The 21,233-nt window shown below is 44.8% G+C and overlaps 1 protein-coding gene across 4 annotated transcripts in view; it reads right to left on the bottom strand.

Annotated features, from left to right (window-relative positions):
• The window catches only part of TMEM200A (transmembrane protein 200A), a 40,019-nt gene extending 20,678 nt beyond the window's left edge, over window positions 1–19,341 (bottom strand). Inside the window, exons 1-2 of one of the 4 annotated variants that reach the window (XM_035109008.2) lie at window positions 18,672–19,341; window positions 8,701–8,837 (exon numbers count right to left, since the gene is read on the bottom strand). The gene's annotated coding sequence lies outside the window, so the exon portion shown is untranslated. Of the gene's footprint in view, window positions 1–8,700; window positions 10,216–17,479; window positions 18,408–18,671 lie in introns of those variants that run through there. The other 3 variants (XM_035109007.2, XM_035109009.2, XM_060272680.1) reach the window with 3 other exon arrangements.
• Window positions 19,342–21,233: the final 1,892 nt, after the last annotated feature.

Raw genomic sequence — 21,233 nt, 5'->3', positions numbered from 1 at the left:
CGTGCACACACGCACACACACACACACACACACACACACACACACACACACACTTGCCTTTTTGACCCCTAGTGCCCCTGCTGCCCAGATGTAGCTTTTCTATTTAAATAGGGCTGTCAGGCTGTTACACATGCCTATACCCGCTATACCTTTAGCAGCAGGCAATCTCCGCTCTCATGTAAAGGTGACTCAGAAATAAACTTCATCAAAATTTGGGAAGAGTCAGCTTATGTCTGAACCAACCCAAACACTTCTCTTGTGATTCCCCAAACCCAAATGTAGGCACATTGGGAGCGATACTGTGAGGGCTTGGATGTATGCAGAGCCTGCACTCATTCATTATTTTTCTCCCAGTGGTCTTTGGTATTTTACTGTCCTCGCAGCTTCAGCATAAACATGCCAACCACCACACTGGGAAATGTGGGGCAGGGCGGAAGAGAGGTAAGTGGTCATTGTTAAGAATAAGATCAGCTGCAGTCGCTAGAGGTGATTTCTCTCTTCTGCATCATTTCTCTGCCACCCGTCCATTATGGCAGGTGGGATGATGGCAGGTAGATGGAAGGACTGAGGGGACGGGGGACGGGACCTGAGGAGAATCAGCAGCTGTGGCTTTTTTGTCTTGTACTGGCATCAAATAATTTAAAGATACAGCACCGATCTCTGTGTTACTTCTCTACTCTTAAAGTCATTGGACTGATCTGAGTCAAGCCAGTTCAAAATTCAAAAGCCGGAAAAGTAGTAGCATGAACAACTTGTGCATCTTCTTTCTCTGTTTCTGTAGTAATGTCTGAAACGGGCACCATGAAACTCACCTACAGTTAAATTCATGAATTCCAGAAGCCAGTGATTTAGATCTGAAAGTCTTGCCTAAAACACACTTAGTCAATGCAAGGCAGTCTGGATGAAAACAAAGCATATCAGGACATGTTCTGTGTTTTGCACTTTGATGGTTATTCTTGAAAATGTTTTAAGAGTATTGTTAATGAATCTTGAAGCACCCAGTGGTGTTGTACATGATCACTGACTCTGGCCAATTTTAGCTGGTGATCGTGTTTAAGCTTTCTCTGAAGCCTTTGGGGTTGGCTTTTTTCTTTGCTTGGTTCACCCAGCCCTAATGCTTCCTTAGGCACCTGCCGCAGTGCATTGCTTTCTACTAATGGCATATTGTGTCTGTGGTCCATAGTGAAGTTAATATGGCACAGGGACTGTACATGTAAACATCCATTTCAACAGCAGAGCAGCACAAAACTCTGAAGTGAACAGACCTACTGTGCAAGGAAAAACTTTAAAGCGACTCCTTAAAAGCTCAAATTATACTGGTATGTATTAGCAAGACGGAGTCTAGCTTTGTCCTACACTCCTAACAGATAAACAACTAGACTAACATGACATAAATCTTTTAATAGTCATTGCAATTACAGGCCCTTATTCAGCCGTTATGGAACATTTTATGCTTTCGAACTGTCAACTGATTGATACAATTTTTCCATTGGGCAAAGGTTAATGCTTGCCATGTATAAATCAGCTCTATTTGTGTTGGTGATTACGACATCATAACTCATTTATTAGTTTCAATAAGTTCTAAATGGTCAAGGCAGGTTTTCAGCAAAACATTGACTGCTGGGGGGAGGGAGTAACAGCGTTAGCATAGAAGCTTAACCTCACTCCCCAAACCTCTGAATGTTATTTATCATCATCAAAGTGGTAGCATTCAAGAATGAATTCAGAATGAATACATCTGCAAACCATTTGACAAGATATATGCTGCTTCGTTACAGGCCATAACCATTCTGTTTGAACATCTGTTCTAATGGAGGAAAGAGCAGAAACCTAATAAGGAACCAAACGCTCTCTTGTAAAGCATTTGGCATAATCAAGATTTTTAATAAGATATAAGACATTAATATGTGCAGCTGCAAAGGGTTTTTTTGTGTGTGTTTTGCAACGATTGTAAAAGAACAATTGCCATTGTGCTTGCAGGAAATGTTTTAACATCCGCTTGCACCAAGAATTAAGTCTGCTCTTTCCCTTCATGAAGGCAGGGGAGACACATTTAATAGCTGTTTAGAATCAGAGGCCCTAAGCCAGGCATCCCCAAACTTCGGCCCTCCAGATGTTTTGAACTACAATTCCCATCATCCCTGACCACTGGTCCTGTTAGCTAGGGATCATGGGAGTTGTAGGCCAAAACATCTGGAGGGCCACAGTTTGGGGATGCCTGGCCTAGCTCCTCAAAGCAGTGATCAGCCCAAAACTATTCTTGTTCATTATTTCATGTAGTTGGGGCTGTGACCTCCTGCCATCCAAAGGGTGAGCAAAATATGCTAAGTTCATTCTATTATTCCCTATCCCTGCCCACTGAGACTGGTTTGAGTAAAGGCGTCATATTAAACCACTTCTGGAAGATGCAACGCAATGGATTTTCATAGGTACAGTCATGCCTCGGTTTAAGTCCGCTGCGGTTTGAGTACTTTCGGTTTAAGTACTCCGCGGACCCAGAAGTGTTTAAAGGGCATCATAGTTATGCAGTGATTAAAGTTCCGTTACTATTGCCCTGCCCTGCATGCTATACTCCGTAAAACAAATACTATGGCACATGACAGCCCCTCCCTCCAAATATATTTTGGCATTTCAAAAGCTCTTTTGAATGTGAATAATTCCATTAACTCCAGTGCCCTATAGAAATATCAGGAATGAGCAAGAAACATCAAATCAGCTCCTTAACCTTTTAAGGAAATGGTGTGTTTTACATTCATGAGAAAGCAAACAGGAAAAGAAAATATACTTTCTCTGACACCCACTGTTTTTCGGGATCAGGACCTCTGTCTTTTGCTTCTCTGAAATGTCAGTCTTGCACAACCCTTTATTAAATCGGACAGCATCTATTTTGCTGTAGGCAGTCTTATGGACATGGACAGGCAACTTTTGCTTGGGAAGATGTGCAGAACAACAAGCTACCAAATCTAGTCATTAATGTGTTCAGTGGGCTTTCCATCCCACCCAGAACATATTCTGTCCATCAGAGCACTGCTGTTGTCCATGCCTATTAATTGCTTCCTCGTAAATAAGCTAGTGAACAACCACTAACACTGGTCTTTTAGAATGCAGCAAACCAGACTTTCTTCCTGACGGACACTGGCACCTTCTTCCAGACTGCAGTTTGTTGAACAGCAACAAATACAAATTTTAAAAATCGACATTGAATTAAATCAGATTCAAACTGCACGTGCACAGAGCACATTTGAATTTTTAGGTGCCTAGCATCAAAGGGTATTTGAGGTTACTGGGGTACAGTAACAAGTTCACTCTCTGCCTGCATCTGCCTGTGATGCCTCAGCACCAACAGTGTGGCATAGATTGTAGAGAGGGGAATGGATTAATGGAGGTAGGCTAGCTCATATTGATGGATAGCTGCTGACTGGACAATAGACACCCATTTTTAAAATATGTAACTACTTGTATCTTCTGCTGTGAAACGTACAACACCAGCCTGCACACTGTAATTTTATTTAGTCCAATTCCTGCATGGTAACAGGAAATCCAGAGCTATGACATCCCAAAAGATGGCTGTCTTGTGTTCCTGCAACATAAGAAGATTCCTTCTGGGCTGGCTCAAACCAAAAGTTCGTTTGGTCAGTCCAGCATTTGGCATCTTAACAGGCAGGTGCTTTTGGAATGCCATAGGTAGGGCTTGAAGGTGTGTTCTTGTTTGTCCTTTGCTCAGAGTTATTTTTAGAATCATAGAATTGCAAAGTTGGAAGTGGCCCTGAGGATCATCTAGTCTAACCCTCTGCAGTACAGGAATATGTAGCTGTCCCATATGGGGATTGAACGTGCAACCTTGACATTATCAGCATCATACTCTAACCAACTGACTACCACTGGTGAGTAGAACTTGCCCTCAAGCTACCAGGTTCTCCATCCTTTTAAAACATGATGATAATGATTAAGTTCAGTGCCTTTTGAACTCTTGTCAATGGTCTGTTCTGCAAAGAGCTCTGCTAGTTGTCATTTTCTTCTTCTTTGTGGATCAAGACCCAGGAAATTAAGATAATGGCTAAAGTAAGCGGTTTGTATGTGAGTTTTATGTTGGGATTTATTTGGGAGGGCTGACTATATCTTTCAGGTTACCTTACCCTTGCCTTGAGGCTATCTGGAGAAAGTAATTAGAGTGAAGTGAACACTAATTAGCTGTTTGCTTTACTGCACCTGCCTTAAGAGAAATAGCCTGGAAACTGCTTGTGTATTGAGTTTAACTGAGGGCTATGAAAGGCAACATGTGGTTATTTCTTGAATAAAAAGGCACTTAACTAATACTCACAGACCATTATGACTCAACAGACTCTATGATTCTAACAAACTCTGGGTCAAATTAAAGGGGGAGGGGATGATAAAGGAGACACAGCTGTTGAAGCCCAGTAGTTTTGTTATAAATAACGGGCTAGTTTCGGCAACCAGATTTTTTGTTGTGTCATTAGTCAGCTGAGTCTGTGAAACTGAACCAGCAATTAAAGGCTTTTATGGAACTGTGGCCATATTTTCCTTTCCTATACTGTATGCTTTTTTGTGCTCCCTTTAAACTCCATCAAAGTATTTTATTATTCTGAATGTGTTTCATTCTGCTTTTCTGCCATAAATTCTGTAACACAAAAACAGCTGGAGTTCTTAACGTGTTTCCAGCACCAGGGGAAAGGGTGGCTGGAACCTGACTTGTAAGGGGGGGGCAGTGGTTGGTGGGGACCTGTACCAGACAGGAGGCAAGAATCAGAGGCGGGGAAGCCTCAGAGCTGGAGGCAGGTTAGGCAAGTGAAGGGCAAGATGCTTCCCCACCCTCTCCTGCACCACTGTCTCCCAGAGAGGAGAGAACTGAAGTGGGAAGAGCAGGGGCAGCTTCCATGCAGGTGCAGTCTCTGGCTATATGTGTGCAGCCCATCAGGGGAGGGAAGGTACATAAACTGGTGGAGGAGGGCGTGGTCCCCATTTGCTGCAACTGCTCCATAGAGCACAGACCTGGGAATAGCTGCTTAGGCTGGGAAGCACCCTTGACAGTCCAAAAGATTAAACATCCACCTCCTACCAAAGGTAGCATACTAAATAAATCTATAGGCTATATACTTTTGTGAAGCAATTTGAAACATGGTTCTACATGGTATACATGTATATCTACATGGTATATCAATCATGACTAATTAAATTGCCCTGTGATCTTCAGATGAAGGGCAGTGCCGTATGAAAATTTAATAAATAATACCAAAAACCCTAGTTAGTTAGGGATCGGGAGAAGAACAGCATGCTGTTGAAAACATGGCCTAACACAGGCCAGGATTCCCCAGCATCTGCTATGCAACCTAAAGTTCTATTTCTAATGAGTCGTCATGACAGACAGGTGTAGCTTCCATAGGTAGGGTTGGGGTGGAGCAACTAGGAACACCCTTACCTGGTGGAGCCAAGGGGAGGCCAGATGGGAGTGGTTTGACAAGGTGTCTGGGAACTGTACTACTTCCATTTTTAGGAGGCACCAGATGCCACAACTCTTTTCTCTCATTAACCTTAAGGTTGGCTTAATGTAATAAAACTCTAAAACCACCATGTTAGTTGTTGTGTAGTCGTTTAGTCGTGTCCGACTGTTCGTGACCCCATGGACCAGAACACACCAGGCACTCCTGTCTTCCACTGCCTCCCGCAGTTTGGTCAAGCTCATACAAACAAATAAAGCAACATTACAAACACAATGTTGCAATAAAAATGCAATAGAAGAGAAGTGTTTAACACCTGCAGAACCAACCCCCCCCCAAGGTATTTAGCCTTCATTTAAATATGTCCTCTTTGAAGAGTTCAACAGACAGGGTGCCACCACTGAGAATGTTTTGAATTGTTTTTTAAATACGCTTCCAAACCATTTCTCTACTTATGGGTGTTTCTCATTGTTTTACTTCGGCTGTGTGTATTTGATATACAGTATTCTGGAATTCTTTTTTTTTTACCCCAAACATGCTTGTTAAAATGCTACAATGTAATGGATTTATTCTTTGCAAAAGTAGAAAACACAGCAGCAAGCCTGGGAAATTGACATCTCTGCTTCGATGCTTTGCAGACACCTTCAGAAACGAACCTGCTCTCTGCTTGTGGTACACTCTGGTTTGTACTGAATAGAAACACAAAGAGAACTTTTAGTCACCCTGGAAAAATAGCCAAAATTAACTGCAGTGTTTTTCCAGAGCCTCTGCCAGAGCTGAACAAACAACTAGCCTGGGTTTAATGGGCAAGTGCTTCCAAAGAACAGAGAATCAGCCTGTAGCAATCTTGCATACGCCAAAGATGTAACATGCAAAAATTCTCCCTAATTCAACATGCATGTGACCACACCTCCCCTCCACAAAACTGGCTGAACTACACATGATGTTTAGTGTATGAATGGCCAGTTCAGAGGCTACATTCCGCTTCCAAAGTCCAGTGTTTAGAGGGTAATAAAAATCCTACTGAATCAGATGGATTATCAATTTAATTCAACAGACTGGAAACCATTTAGCATGAGGGCCACATTTCCTTCCAGGGATCACAAACCAGTGGTGGATGGGGCCAAAGGCAAAAGTGGTAAGAGGAGAAAATGTGGATTATGAAGCATAACCAGAATTCAATGCTGTAGTTCAGGCACGTCCAACAGGTAGATCGTGATCTACTGGTAGATCACTGGACGTCTGTGGTAGATCACTGGAAGATCATTGGCTTTCTCCTCCCTAAAAAAAGCTACACAATTTAGACCTGAACCCCTAAAAAATGGGCCTTCCTCTTCCCTAAAAGAAGCTCAACAACTTTGACCTGGAGCCCCCAAAAGGGGGTAGATCATTGCCAGTTTTTAACACAGAGTAGATCGCAGTCTCTTGGGAGTTGGCCACCCCTGCTGTAGTTGATCCAGGCAAAACACACCCAAGGAAGCTGCAAAGCAGGGCTAGTGAGCAGTTTGGTCTATGGAAAGAGGACTTTTCTGTCAGAGGGCTTGTAGCTTGGGGAAGACTCCTGAAGGTTAGACTGGGAGGCCACGTTTAGCTCCCAGGCCTGCATTCTGAAATCCTGTTTCCAAAAATAGCCAGTGTGATGCTTCATGAAAGGCCCCAGGTAGCATGAAGTATGGTTGCTTCTGCTAAAGCTGGAGATTCCACTTAGCAATCATGGCTCAAAGGGCTTGCCAAATTCTCTTTCAGTGTTATCTCCACCAGGAATTATTACCCTATCTTGTGACAATTCCACAAGTCTCCAACACAGTAAGCCTCAGACATGTTATCCTTTTGTCATACACTAGATCAGCCTACCTCAGACTGGTGCTGGCAAGGGCTGATGGGAGTTGTAGTCCAGAACATCTGGAGGGCACCAGGTATGGGAAGTCCAGTGTAAGTGTTTCAAAGCTCTACTGCTGCTTGCTTCCCTCCACTGTGAAAACTCTCAGTTTGTTTGTTGCAAGATGGTATGGTGGGAAAGCTCAGATGGTTTTATTCTTAAATAAAAGCTATTTTTTTAAACATTCATTTCCTTTTCTTCTGCTATATTGACCTTTTATATTGCAAGAATAGATCATGAACTCTTACTGGAATGAGATATGGGAGCACATGGATGTACACATACACAGGTGCAAGCAGCACTTGCTCTCACTAACTTAGCATAGCGCCAAAGGGAAGGCAAAATAAGTGGCTGCGACCAGGAGAGAAATCTATTTGAGAAACAGCAATAGTCACATGCTCTGCATCACCTTTACCTAAATGGATTTAGAGCCTACAATACATGTACCCACAGAACATTCCATACACACCCACACCACATCTATACATGGAGGGCACATTAATCTTAATTATTATAGCTTCAGCTTGTACACAACCATCACTTTAACAAAACTTAAAGAGTAGACAACCAGGGCTCCTAGGACAATCACCTTGTAACTTGGCCAGAAAAGATGCCCTGGATCAGGCATCCCCAAACTGCGGCCCTCCAGATGTTTTGGCCTACAACTCCCATGATCCCTAGCTAACAGGACCAGTGGTCAGGGAAGATGGGAATTGTAGTCCAAAACATCTGGAGGGCCGAAGTTTGGGGAGGCCTGCCCTAGATGAAATGGGTGGAATGTTTCGTTGGTGTCTGCTCTCCTCTAAAAGGTGTGCCTTTATTTTACAAAGGAACTAGTGAGCATATTCAGCTTGTCCTGAAAAGCCTAGGTATTTTAACCGATATCACTTCTCATCATTTAGACCAGGCATCCCCAAACTGCGGCCCTCCAGATGTTTTGGCCTACAACTCCCATGATCCCTAGCTAACAGGACCAGTGGTCAGGGATGGTGGGAATTGTAGTCCAAAACATCTGGAGGGCTGAAGTTTGGGGGTGCCTGATTTAGACTTTTTTTAAAAGAAAGAAAGGAAGTTCATTTGACCACATTGGACTTTCTGCGCAACATCCCTACTATTAAATCTCGTGGCACTGTGGTCACTGTTCCCAAGCAGTTAAACAATACCTCCAAGTTAGGCTTAAGTCCAAGGTCACCACCTGTCTTTGGTTGATTCTATGACTCTCTGGGGCTGGCCAGCATGGTGCATATCAGATGATGTAGACAACACCTCCCCTCATCCCCAGACAGCATGGCCAATAGCCAGGGATGATGGGAGTTGTAGTTCAACACCTCCAGACGGCATTGTGTTGGCTACCCATAGACTTACCTAAGATGATCATGTCTAGAACTGCCCATTCCATTCGATTCCCTGAGTAACTCAGTGGAGAACATTTGGGCCTCCAGCCTTAGGCTATAAGCTTCTGCGCTGAAATGCTGGATTCCCAGGTACCTCTGCACACAACTCTAAAGTATAGACAAGCCAAACAACACTATTAAAAAAGCAACTTAAAAACAGAGCTCTAAAAAAGTATTTTTTAAAAACTTGTTGAAACTTCTGGAAAAGGTAAGAACAAGACTACCTAGTATCCTGCCTCATAAAAACTGCAGCTATTCTGCCTTAAGCATTTAAAGATAATATTACCATTGTTAACATTCTGCCAGAAAGAGAGATGTGCTCCACTTAGGGACCTTCTGCACAGTTTGAACATGACAGAGTGAAAAGAAATGAAATCCCCAGCAGTTCCTAAAAGAAAGTCAGGCAGCATGCACCTTGCACTTTCATGTATGGTATAATGAAGGCAATGGTTATCATAATATGTCATTCTCTTCCCAAGTTTAAATGCTTCCTACTGAGACTTTAAAAATGTATTTTCCTGCAATATTTCCCACTCTTAATTCATGGTCTTGCTTCCATTTTACTTTCTGTCTCTCACATAGAGAGAACTGGGCAATAACTTGTTTTCAATATCACGATATATTACCAGTTAAACATCATGATATATCAATATATCGTGATACCTGAAATAAGGAAGGAACTACGCAGAGGCAAGCAGGGCAATGTTCTAGCAACTGCTACTACTTAAGGGTCTAGAACTGATAAATGATGGTGTTATCAACCACCTCATGGTCACTTTCAGCAGCAGGCAAGCCAAAATGCATCCCAACAGGACTTTGGGTTTGGGGCTTGACTACTAAATGGTGGTATTCAGGACAATCCAAAGTACAGTGATGAGTCATAGTGAATACAAATAATATGAGACTGCCAGCAGGCCTAAGTGGCAGTGGCAGCAGCAGTAGCAACAACAGCAGGACAGGCAGCCTGGCATCAGTGGCACAATATTCAGCAGCCTGCGAAGCCTCGCCATGGCAGTGGGCGGCAGTGGCAGAAGCAGCCTGCAAGGCCTTGCAGCTGTGGCAAAATGGTGGTGGCAGCAAGGGCAGCCTGTGAGGCCTTGCAGTGGCAGCAGGAGATGGTGGCAGAAGCAGTGGTGGCCTGCAAGGCCTCACTGAGGCAGGCTGCCACAGCTTTTGCCACCACCTTCCACTACTGCCAGGAAGACTTGCAGGCTGCCGCTACTTCTTGCCACCATGGCGAGGCCTCGCAAGCCCCACTGCTTGTGTCGCCACGAGGCATTGCAGGCTGCCACTACTATTCCCGCCATCTCCGTTGCCGCCTCAAGGCCTCGCGGGATGCCACTATTGCCATCATTTCCTGTCACAGACGTGAGTCTCCGCAGGCCTCTTAATCTCAGAGTCGTGGGCTCAAGCCCCACATTGAGCAAAAGAGCCCTGCGTTGTAAGGAGTTCAACTAGATGACTCTTGTGACCCCTTCCAACTCTACAAGCATATGATTCTATGATATGACAGGCACACACCCTCCACATTGTCTTAGTATTGGAGAATAAGTAGAATAATTGTGCAAGTAGAATAGACAAACACCTATTCTGCAGCTACGTAAGAGGGGGAAACAACTGAACCCAATGCCAGCTAATGTAAAGCACATGATCTACCCACTCCACTCTGCATTTCACCACCACAAAATATTGCAATGCATTGTTATGGGGTCGTGGGGAGGGGGCTGGTAATAGAAGGAACTGCTGAACTGCTCAAACCAGTTTCTTTGTCAAGTTGATGGCCATTTAAGAACCCTCATCATTTAAGAACCCACAAGAGTGGGCTATGTTACCATAAGGACAACTAAGGTAAGTGTTGGTTCTCTAGAGGAGGAGGAGGAGGAGGAGGAGGAGGAGGAGGAGGAGGAGGAGGAGGAGGAGGAGGAGGAGGAGGAGGAGGAATGGGCCTCTTCCCACCTCAGCTGTCTGTGTGACAGGAGATCTAGGGCATGGGTAGGTAAACTAAGGCCCGTGGGCCGGATCTGGCCCAATTGCCTTTCAAATCCGGCCCACAGACAGTCCGGGAATCAGCGTGAGTAGAATGTGTCCTTTTATTTAAAATACATCTCTGGGTTAATTGTGGGGCATAGGAATTCGTTCAATTTCCCCCCTAAAATATAGTCCGCCCCCCCACAAGGTTTGAGGGACAGTGGACCGGCCCCCTGCTGAAAAAGTTTGCTGACCCCTGGTCTAGGGGCTAGTCTGGGGGTGAGTTTTTTGTCTGGGCAGAAAGCTGAAGACAGAGGTTTGTCTTGTTCTGTGCAGGATCCAAAGCTATGGATCCTGGAAACCTATGGGGGAAACAAGGTGTGTTGGGAGTGTTAATGCTATGAGCCCTTGCACCCAATGCTCAGGTTGTTTAGATGTGTGAATAAAAACATATATCCTAGACATGACAAGTCTCCAGTGAACTTCTTTCCAAGGAAACTGAACCTGGGTAAGCATTGGAATCCCTGGAGGCTCTTGCCACTTTGAGACTGGTGTGCATGCAATAATATACAAAATGCAGCTTGCCTAAAATAATAGATATTGTCTGGAGAAGTTCCTAGGGTTATACATTCAGTGGGGTTTGAATAATCTGCAAAAGAGCACTCTGTGATGGCAAATGTTCAAATGTAAATTATTTTATGAACCACCATACACCAAGCTAACCATTACTCCTCACCAGACACCAAAAGAAAGTTATTGGTGCACAACTTCCATAATTTCTGACTCTTGACACTGCCTGCTGGGGCTGCTGGGAACTGGAGTCCAACAGCATCTGAAGGGCTATAGATTTCACACCCCTGCTTTAAACCCAGAATGAATCTTAAAAGTACCCCTTGGGATTTTCAGCCCCACATTGGGCTTAAAAGATTGGGCTTAAGATTTATTTAAATTCAGAATACATCAGCACTGTAATATGCTCTCTCTATATAGCCCATTACAGACAACAACATGCACCAATTAGCTGAATAGTACAAACTGTCCAGAGAAAGAATGCAACAGTCTTGATGATGTCTCATAAACAACAACTTGCTCATGTCAGCTTGATGCGCTGCCATCAAGATAGCAATAGGGCCAAGAAAGTGGTAGCAATGGAAACCTGCATAGCTAAAGCCAGGATCCCTCAGACCGCATCCAGGGATTGACAGATACATATGTTTGTTGTTGTTTTTACTTCCGATAGAAATTGAATAAACAGTATAGGGGCAGACAGTGTTAATACAAGGACCAGCATGGTAGGTATTGAGGATAGCTTGACTGAGAGCTGGGAGATCACATTTTAAATCTCCACCAACAAAATATAACTGATTTAGAGTGTACAGTCATGCCTCGGTTTACGTCCGCTGCGGTTTGAGTACTCTCGGTTTGAGTACTCTGCGGACCCAGAAGAGTTTACTTCCAGGTTCTGCAGTGTGCGGATGCGCAGAAGCGCTCTATCGGTGTTTTGCGCATGCACGGAAGAGGCGCTCCGTTTAAGTACTGCTCGGGGAATGAACGGCTCCCCGGAACCAATTGCATCCTTAAACTGAGGTACCACTGTACTGGATGAGTCATCTAGTTCCCAAAGCCTTTGTACAATCATGAGTCTCACTGAAATCTTGAACAGTTCTTATAAGTGAAGCCCTGAAGATCAGTGTGTAGGATTTAGGAGATGTTAGGGTAAAAGAGAAAGAAAAAGGATACTGTGTTATACTGTAGTTTTGTTTCACTTATGGGCGAGTGGCTGAGATTGCTTTTCAGTTGCTCATCATGTGGCCAAGGAACATTCTGGCTATACCATTTGCTCTGGGGCCTGAAATATTTACTTCTCTGAAGAAATCCGTAAGTGTGCTTTCCTTGCAGGATCCCTGGCTGCAGAAAACCAATATGAACTCCATTCCTTAGCTTGTTACTCATCAAAATGTATAAAGGTCTGTGCGCTTCCTACATTTCTTTCCAATCGGATAAAACACAATAAAAGTTCAACCGCTCCCTATGCATTCACATACGGTAGTTGCCAATAATTGCTGCTTTTATAAAGTGAAGTGCTGAGTGAGAGAGAAAGGGAAATCCTTCTTTAGCTTAGATCACCATAAGCAGGCTGCAACATGAAATGACTGCACGCCAGTAAATGAGAAAATAATGAATATTTGCTTTAACCCACTTGGAAGATCCTGCACAAAGAAATCATCTGATCTTTGGCAAATCAGTACACACACAGGACAGCCCTTGTAGAGACAGCTACAACAGGAAGCAATTTAAATTACAAAAACCACACTGATGTGGACACACAAATGGGTATAATTGGTTTGAATCAGGCTGGAAGTGGGTGCTGTGTGGCAGCTACATTCAGAGCTGACCCAATATATTTTGCTGTCTGAGCCAAAGGACAAAATCCACCCTTTCCATGTACAGAAGTCAACCGGACTGACTGTTGATTCTTACTTCAATGCATTGCAGGAGGTTGGACTAGATGTCCCTTGGGGTCCCTTCCAATGCTACAATTCTATGATTTTATTATTCTATGTACAGGTAGCAGGACAGCATCATCTACAACACCTGAAACAGCAGGCTATTTTAGGAAGTGTAGACATACAACTCTGTTTTCCACCTGCTCATTGCCGCTCTGCACTCACCTGCCATTTAAGGTGCCCACTCAATCTGCCTAATGATAGGGCTGGGCCTGGCAACATCAAATGTGCCACCCTTAATCCCTGTTCAAATTATTTGTATTGACTTGCTCCTAGATTTCTTGTCCTATCATATAAATGCTTAGGATTGGAGTTAATGCCACAAAACACATATTTTTGCATAGCCATCCAACCAACCTGATATTCTCAAGGACATAAATTAAGAGTAGAATTGCTACCTTTTCTGCTTAACCTGCTTTGTAGCCATTTGACAAGCATAAATGAAACAGGCTTAGCTTTTCATTTTCGCCGGTCAACAAGTTGACAAAGACACAGGAGCACAGCCAGTAAAAAAGTTGGTAAGTACAGATTATGCTAACAACGAAGGGGTTTAGTGCCTGTATGAATGCTAGGAAAGGGCTGCTGCTTGTGATGGGGTCCAGTGACACATACGTTTGGCATTGGTAACAGTGAGAAATTAATTCCATGCCACTGTACAAAGGGTTTCATCTCACATTCAACCCCACTGTCATCAGCCAAGACAGTGGCTTTAAATTGAATATATTCAAGTACAACTCTTTTACATTGAGATTCTTCACCAAGCAGCAAGGGTCAGCAGTCCCCTCTACAAATTCATCAATTTATGCCAGTTTTAATTTATCTATGGGGTGGTTGCTATTTTCCTACTCATATCATTTTTAATTAATTTCTTTAAAGACGCCACAGACTTTAATTGGGAAGGTTCTGGACCATATTGAAAAATTATCACACTGCTTATCATGTAATGTTATCTTTGCTAAATTAATTCTGTTATAAAACAGAGCATAATTAAAGAGCGCTGTTAATGTTTCACCTGCCCTATTCCTTTGCATACATCTTTGCATACATCTAATGTATGTTTCAAGTTCATGCACATAGTGAAGGGTGGTTAATGACTCTTCCACAACTGATGGCATCATCACATCTGGATTATATGATTTTCTCTCTTGCATTAAGAATGAAGGACATCCAAAGACACATTGTCACCAAAGACACATTATAAACCATAATGTTGTGCCAATGCTACAAACCATGACAATGGTGCCAACATCAGAGGAATGCCCACTTAATATTAGTTCTATAAACTTAGTCAAAACATCTTTATCTGAGTGCTAGATTCACCCTTCCTTCAAAGGATCATGATGGGAGATGCAGTCCAACACCTGGAGGCCAGTTTATTCCAACTGGTCTAAACAAAGGATGTCCTTATCAGTTCCCTGAATTTTTCCACCCAAATAGGGTGCCATTCACTAAATCACATGGGCAGCATTCACAAGGCAGTTTATTCCAGTTTCCCAACATTTCCCCAACCATTTCTGCATTATATAAAGGCCACGTCCACAAATGTAGTGGTATATAGCACAAGTTTAGTGCTCATTTCTGTGTTATTTGGAGGTAGTTTTTTTTCTAGAAGCAAGTAACATGGAAATAGCTTGCACTATAATCTCCTATAGTCGCTTTTATGTCATGTGAAGGCTCAAATATAATGCAGAAATTAACAGTTAGGGAAATGTCAGAAAAACAAGACAAAGGGCCGTGTGAATGCAGTCATAATCAGTGCTGTAAGGAGGTTGCTACCTGAATGCAGCCAGACTTTTCAGGTTATTACAACAAAGGTTCCTGCACCAGGCTTGTGTATGTCTGTGCTAATAATATTTGGTAAGTAAGTAGAATGAGGCGCCACCGCCAAATTAGGCATATTTTTCAGCCACTAGGAAAAACCAGTCACTGCTTCCCACACTGTCATCATGAGGAGCATAGCTAGCTGGTAGAATGTATGTTCTGCAAAGAGAAGTTTTCCATGTTCAGTTCCCAGCAACTGCAGGTGGAAATGCAAGAGACTTGTGCCTGAAATCCTAGACCTCCTGGCAGCCAGCGCAGGCAACACTAAGCTAGATTAATCAGTGGTATGATTCAGTATAAGGAATCTTCCTTCCTATGTTTCCCTGACATGGAATCCAATCTCCATCCTGCCCCACCCCCCAAGTTTATTCATTAATGGCACACTTTCCCCCCTTTAATGCACACAAATCAAGAATCTTCTGAATGTATTGTCATGCATCCCAGTATGAGACCCTATTCACACAATACAGGGTGCAAGGTTTTTCCAACACAGATTTACATTTGCAACATCTGAAAACATTTGTGAAGCCTTGTATGTCCTTGATGAAGGCTTTCTTTCAGATCTCTCTTCTCCATTAGCAGCGATGAGGAAAGCTTGGATAAGAGAGAAAGAGAGAAGAGGCAAAGGTAAAGTGCATTTAAGCAGCAGTGTGTGAGGAAGCGTGCAAGTATTGAGGAGGAAGGTGTCAGTGTGTACATCAGAGATGGTGAAACTGTGGCCTTCCCACCATCTCTGACCATTAGCTGGGCTGACAGGATCTGGAGTCCAACAGCATCTGAAGGCTTCCCATCTCTGGTGTATATGAAAGAGAAGAGCCTCACAGAAGAACTGCTGGTATGAAAAGCTTTATTTGTGTGAAGCATTATGCATATTCATGTTCCCTCAAGACCTGAAGATGCATGCTCATTTCAGGGCCACTCAATAAGTCCAAGATCTGCATACGGGGACAGGCAGAGTCTTAATTTGACCCCAACTTTACACATGTGGAAGGAAGGAGTGGCCACATTTGCATGTCACCATATGCCAGGCTTGCTGGCTTGCCATGGTCTGTTGTGAATACTGATGCAGACTACCTGATGGCCCCTGCTTCACTTCTTTCCTGGCACAAGTGGGAAGAAACAAACCAAGCAACAGCAATTAGGTATCTTGGTTTGCTGCTCCCTAACAACCCACTTTTTGTAAGCCAACTACAAACCACATTTTAAGGCTGGCTAGTGATCCTGGCTTGTTAGGGGGAAACAAAACAGGAACCAGGGTTTGGATGTCAAGTTTAATTTGTTTCTCTCACTGATCCCAGGGAGAGGCGGAAGCGATTGGGCAGTCTGCACCATCAGGCTGCACATACCCAATAAACCATGGGCTGGCAAACTAAGGCCCGGGGGCCAGATCTGATCCAATTGCCTTCTGGATCCGGCCCGTGGATGGTCCAGGAATCGCCATGGGGATTCTGATTGCCATTCCCCACACACACTGCGGCGGCGCCTCCTCCCTCCCTCCTCCTGGCTTCTCCCCGCCCTGCCTAGAGGAATAAGGTGGCTGGGCTTCGTTGAGCCACTGTTGGCTGAGTGCCATTTTAAACAGCCCCTCTCCGGAGCCAGCCCTTTTGCGCTGCTCATCGTCCCTCCGCCACCGCCACCGCCTGCCACTCGCAAGTCACAGGTAAGCAGCCACCAGGGCTCATCTGGTGCTGTGGAGAAGGGAGGGGAGTGTTGGGGGGATTCCCCCCCAAAAAAACATAGTCCGGCCCCCCACAAGGTCTGAGGGACAGTGGACCGGCCCCCTGCAGAAAAAGTTTGCTGACCCATGCAATAAACCATGGTAAGCCAGCACCTCTATTTATTGTGAAGGGTGAACATGGACAGTGACTTCAGGTCGGTTTTGTTTTTTTGCTCTCCTTGCAGTGCACTTCCATCTGAATCACACTGATGTCAACAAAAGAGCAACAAGTAAAATATGTTCCTATGCCAACACAATACAAATTACATATGATTTTTTTCTCCAAATTGCTATATATCTGCACTTGAGCGTTTCTCTGCATGAGCACTGCTTTCTGCTCAGGACAAAAGACTAATTGTTATCCATGCACTAAATTACTCAAATTGCCTCTTAATTATACTCTAACAAGTATTTTGCTAGAAAAGAAATGTTACTGGCAACATGATGTAGACACTAAAATGTTCCCATTTATAAACAAGATGAAGCACTATTGCCAAATCATTCAACTATTCATACTTCAATCTAATAAGAATATAGCTTCTTCTTAGTAGACCCTTTTCAAAACTCAAAAGGCAGAAATGTTTCTCTCATGTGGTCCATTATACGCAAATAGAAGTTCAGAGTGTGCTGTACTTGTATGATATCAGACAACACCAAGTTACAGAACCAAGTCCCAAAATATGGAATTTCTTTTGAAATGTAGTTTTACTGAGCAGGATAATTCCATATCTAAATACCTGGTTGCAGTCCTGAACACCACCTGCAGCCAATTAACTGTGACATCAATGAGCTTGAAGCAGACACACTGTGTGCCGGTTTGCAACTTATATGATTAAAGCACATTTATTGAATGCTATATTTGGTAGTGGGAGTTGAAAGGAAAGCTGATACTACAGAAAAAGGTCCATTGAAGAATATATACCAAATGCACAACCCTCTCATGCGCAACTTCTGAGAACTTCAATTTAGCCAGAATTTGTTGCCTGAGCTTTTCCCACTTTTCAAGTGTAGATTATCTACTGCAGTTTAAATGGACACAAACTAACAGTTCTTCCATCCTTGAAAATTTTAAACTAGGAAAATTTCTGCACTTTTTATGTACTGCTGTAAAGGAGCAGATGGTCTGAATTCTATGTAAAGTGACTAAGACCTTGTTAATTTTAAACATGGGCTATTTAAATTCTTCATTAACAGGTCATCTGAGCATGACACGCTTCTTACAACCATCTGTCTGGTCAATTAACAATCCAGGCTGAAACCCTAACCTGATTTAAGGGAAGAACGGCATGTGTTTTTTCTCATTTCTGTCATGGGGAAAGTACACTCCCCTGGATAGTTTCCATCTGTCTCTCTCATCCCTGCAAATATTCGGCAAAGCAAGTGTGATTCTGTGTTGTGTGTGTAAACCAGCAAAAAAATTTAAATATAAAATGTCAAGTTCCTTTTAAAATAGACAAGAAACTACCCTTGGACGAATGCCAGCGTTTTCCCCGTCCATTTCTTGCGCCTTGAAGCTGGTAAGGAATTGTTGCTAAAGAATTTCAGAGCCAAACAAAAGAGGGTGTAGCAGCTGCACAGAGCAGCGGGGAGACTCAACGTGCCGTGGCCGTATTTTTTGGGCAAGGGTGCCCCATTTTAGGGAATGCTGCCTCCCCCGTTTTATCACTCTGCCCCCTATCCAATTGAAATCTATTGCAATAGACCCCCCCCCCCCCAGCCCCGACACGTGCATGTTAAAATATACATATGGGAGTCGGGCGAGGAACAACACGAAGAACAAAGAGTTGCTCCTTCCGTCAACTGGGAATCCTAAGGATCGCTGCGAATCCCCTTCGCCCTCCTACGAAGACGGTCGTGCATCTCCTTTAAGGAAAGAAATACGCCGAAAGGGTTTCAGGTCCCTCCCCCTCCGCCGCTGCCGCGAATTACCTGCAGCAAGTGCGCGGGGTCTCCGAGGGTCCGGCGGCTGCCGTGCTCTTCCCGGCGGGGTCCTCCGTCTCTCGGGTGCCTTCACACCAGGGGAGGCTCCGCGCGAGCCAGACCCCGAGCGCGCCTCTCCATGCTCCCCGCGCGCCTCCTCCTCCTCCTCACCGGGGCTCAGGCAGACAAAGCCATGAAGGGGGCGCGGGTGTGGGAGGCGGGGGCAGAAACCGCGCAGAAGGGGCCGTGGAGGGGGTGTGGGCAGCGTAGGGGGGCATTTATTTCGGGCTCCAGCCAAAGTCCCGCCGTGGCGCGCGGGCTCGCGCTAGCCGTTCCCTCTCACCTCCACCGCTGTGCAGCCAGCCAGATGTTGCAGCCCCCGGCTCATCCGTGGGAAAAGCAGAGGTGCCCTTGGTGGGAGTTTCTCTTCGGGGGGGGCGGGGACAGAGGGCCCCTCCTCGGCGGCGGCCAATGGGAGGCGTGTCTCTCAGTGAAGAGAGGAGGAGACAGGCAAGCTCGAAAAGTTTTCAGCTCTTCGTTGATTCAAGAGGTCGCGTGATCTGGTTCCCTGTTCACACACACCCCTCCTCCCTAGATATGAACTCTCCCGAGCTGGAGTCGTAAGGCGAGTCGCCGAGGGCACAAACCATCGGCGCCTTGCTTTCAGGGGTGACGCTGAAGAAAAGCGTGAAACGTCTCCCGCTGCGCCTTTCAATTCCACCAGGTCCCACGCTTGGGGCTGAAAGGAGAAGCGTGCCCACTTCAACCAGCCTCTATATTTGGTACATATAAATAGGATGATCTTCTTCTTCTTCTTCTTCTTCTTCTTCTTCTTCTTCTTCTTCTTCTTCTTCTTCTTCTTCTTCTTCTTCTTCTTCTTCTTCTTCTTCTTCTTCTTCTTCTTCTTCTTCTTCTTCTTCTTCTTCTTCTTCTTCTTCTTCTTCTTCTTCTTCTTCTTCTTCTTCTTCTTCTTCTTCTTCTTCTTCTTCTTCTTCTTCTTCTTCTTCTTCTTCTTCTTCTTCTTCTTCTTCTTCTTCTTCTTCTTCTTCTTCTTCCTCTTCTTCTTCCTCTTCTTCTTCTTCTTCTTCTTCCTCTTCTTCTTCCTCTTCTTCTTCCTCTTCTTCTTCCTCTTCTTCCTCTTCTTCCTCTTCTTCCTCTTCTTCCTCTTCTCTCTCTCTCTCTCTCTCTCTCTCTCTCTCTCTCTCTCTCTCTCACGCACACGCACAGACGCACAGACGCACAGACGCACAGACGCACAGACACAATGGGGTGCGTGTGCTAATTATTTCTTAAATTTATATCCCGCTCTCTGTCCCAGGCAGCCGCGCGGTGGGGCGCTGCCAATATCCATGCGCGTCTTCCCCACTAGTAGCGACGCGCAAAGAAAGCTCAGCGGGGATTTTTGGAAGGAAGAACCTCTTCCTGCGAATTAATCCGGGGCAGCTGCTTGTTGGCTCTGCGATCTATCGCTGCGGCCCTTCAGCTGTTGCTGGGACTCCAACTTCCATCATCCCATGGGAGGTGGAGTCCCAGCAACACCCGCAGGGAGGCGCAGACTTCTCGCCCGCCCGCTCCCAAGCGTGCCTAGAAGGGCGGAGTGGTGGGAAGACCCGCTTTGATGCCGCGATCATTTGCGTGGCGATGGTGAGAGCCTCGGGGCGAGCGATAATAAACGAACGCCAGTAGGAACTCTTAATTTCCATCCTAATTATATAATCCAAGATCCTGTGTTTATGATTGGGAGAGGGGGCGATAACACGGGGGCATTCACGTGACTGGGAATCGCAGCTGAAAGGGGTCAGGAAGGAAATGGGATTTCTTTTTGCCTTTTCAAATTGCGCGGATCATCGGCCAACTACTCTTGGCGGTAGGCGTAGGAAGGAAACCGTAGCAGAAACTGTGCCTGGAGAACTTGGAGAGGTTTCGACATGATGTGCTTTTGGGGTGGGGAGAGACGCCCCTCTTTGCATTGCCCTCGAAGTTCGCAACTTACTACCATACCTCCCACAATTTACCGTACAGTATTACTGCCAACTTGGGAGGGAGTGGGTGGGTACCACTTCGTGAAACTGATCTGATGATGGTCCACAAAGCTTATGCCATGATGAAGCTGCAGCCGACTTTAACTTGACACAAGACTCTGCTGTCTGCTCTCCCCCACACCCTAAAAATAATAAATCTGTAGCAGTTCCTAACGGGACTTCGCTCGTTTCTCTTTCCTTTGCTCCCCCTCTCGGTGCGCTGCTGCTTTGAGCGAGAACTCGCAGATCGAAGAAGCTCAGGAAGCGGTCAGTGTGGAGAGAACTCCCAGCAGCAACTTTGGAACCAGCAAGACAGCGGGAAAGTTTGCAGCTGAGCTTCCAGCTGGAATGACCTCTGAAGCGTTTCCCAGCCCAGGAGAGGCAGTTTCCCAAATACAACCTTCTGGGCTGGGTGGATAAAGTTAAGTTTCTTGTAAGTGTGAGGTGTCCAGAGCAAAACATCTCCAAATTTAGGGCAACTTTGCTAGGGTGTGATTTCAGTCGGTGCTTAATATTGGGATTTGTTTGCCAAGCTTAGAGTCTGTGAATT

Source organism: Zootoca vivipara, chromosome 3, assembly GCF_963506605.1.
Source record: "Zootoca vivipara chromosome 3, rZooViv1.1, whole genome shotgun sequence".
Classification (NCBI taxonomy): domain Eukaryota; kingdom Metazoa; phylum Chordata; class Lepidosauria; order Squamata; family Lacertidae; genus Zootoca; species Zootoca vivipara.
Note: the sequence above shows the minus strand (reverse complement) of the source record. Positions and strands in the feature narration are given on the sequence as shown.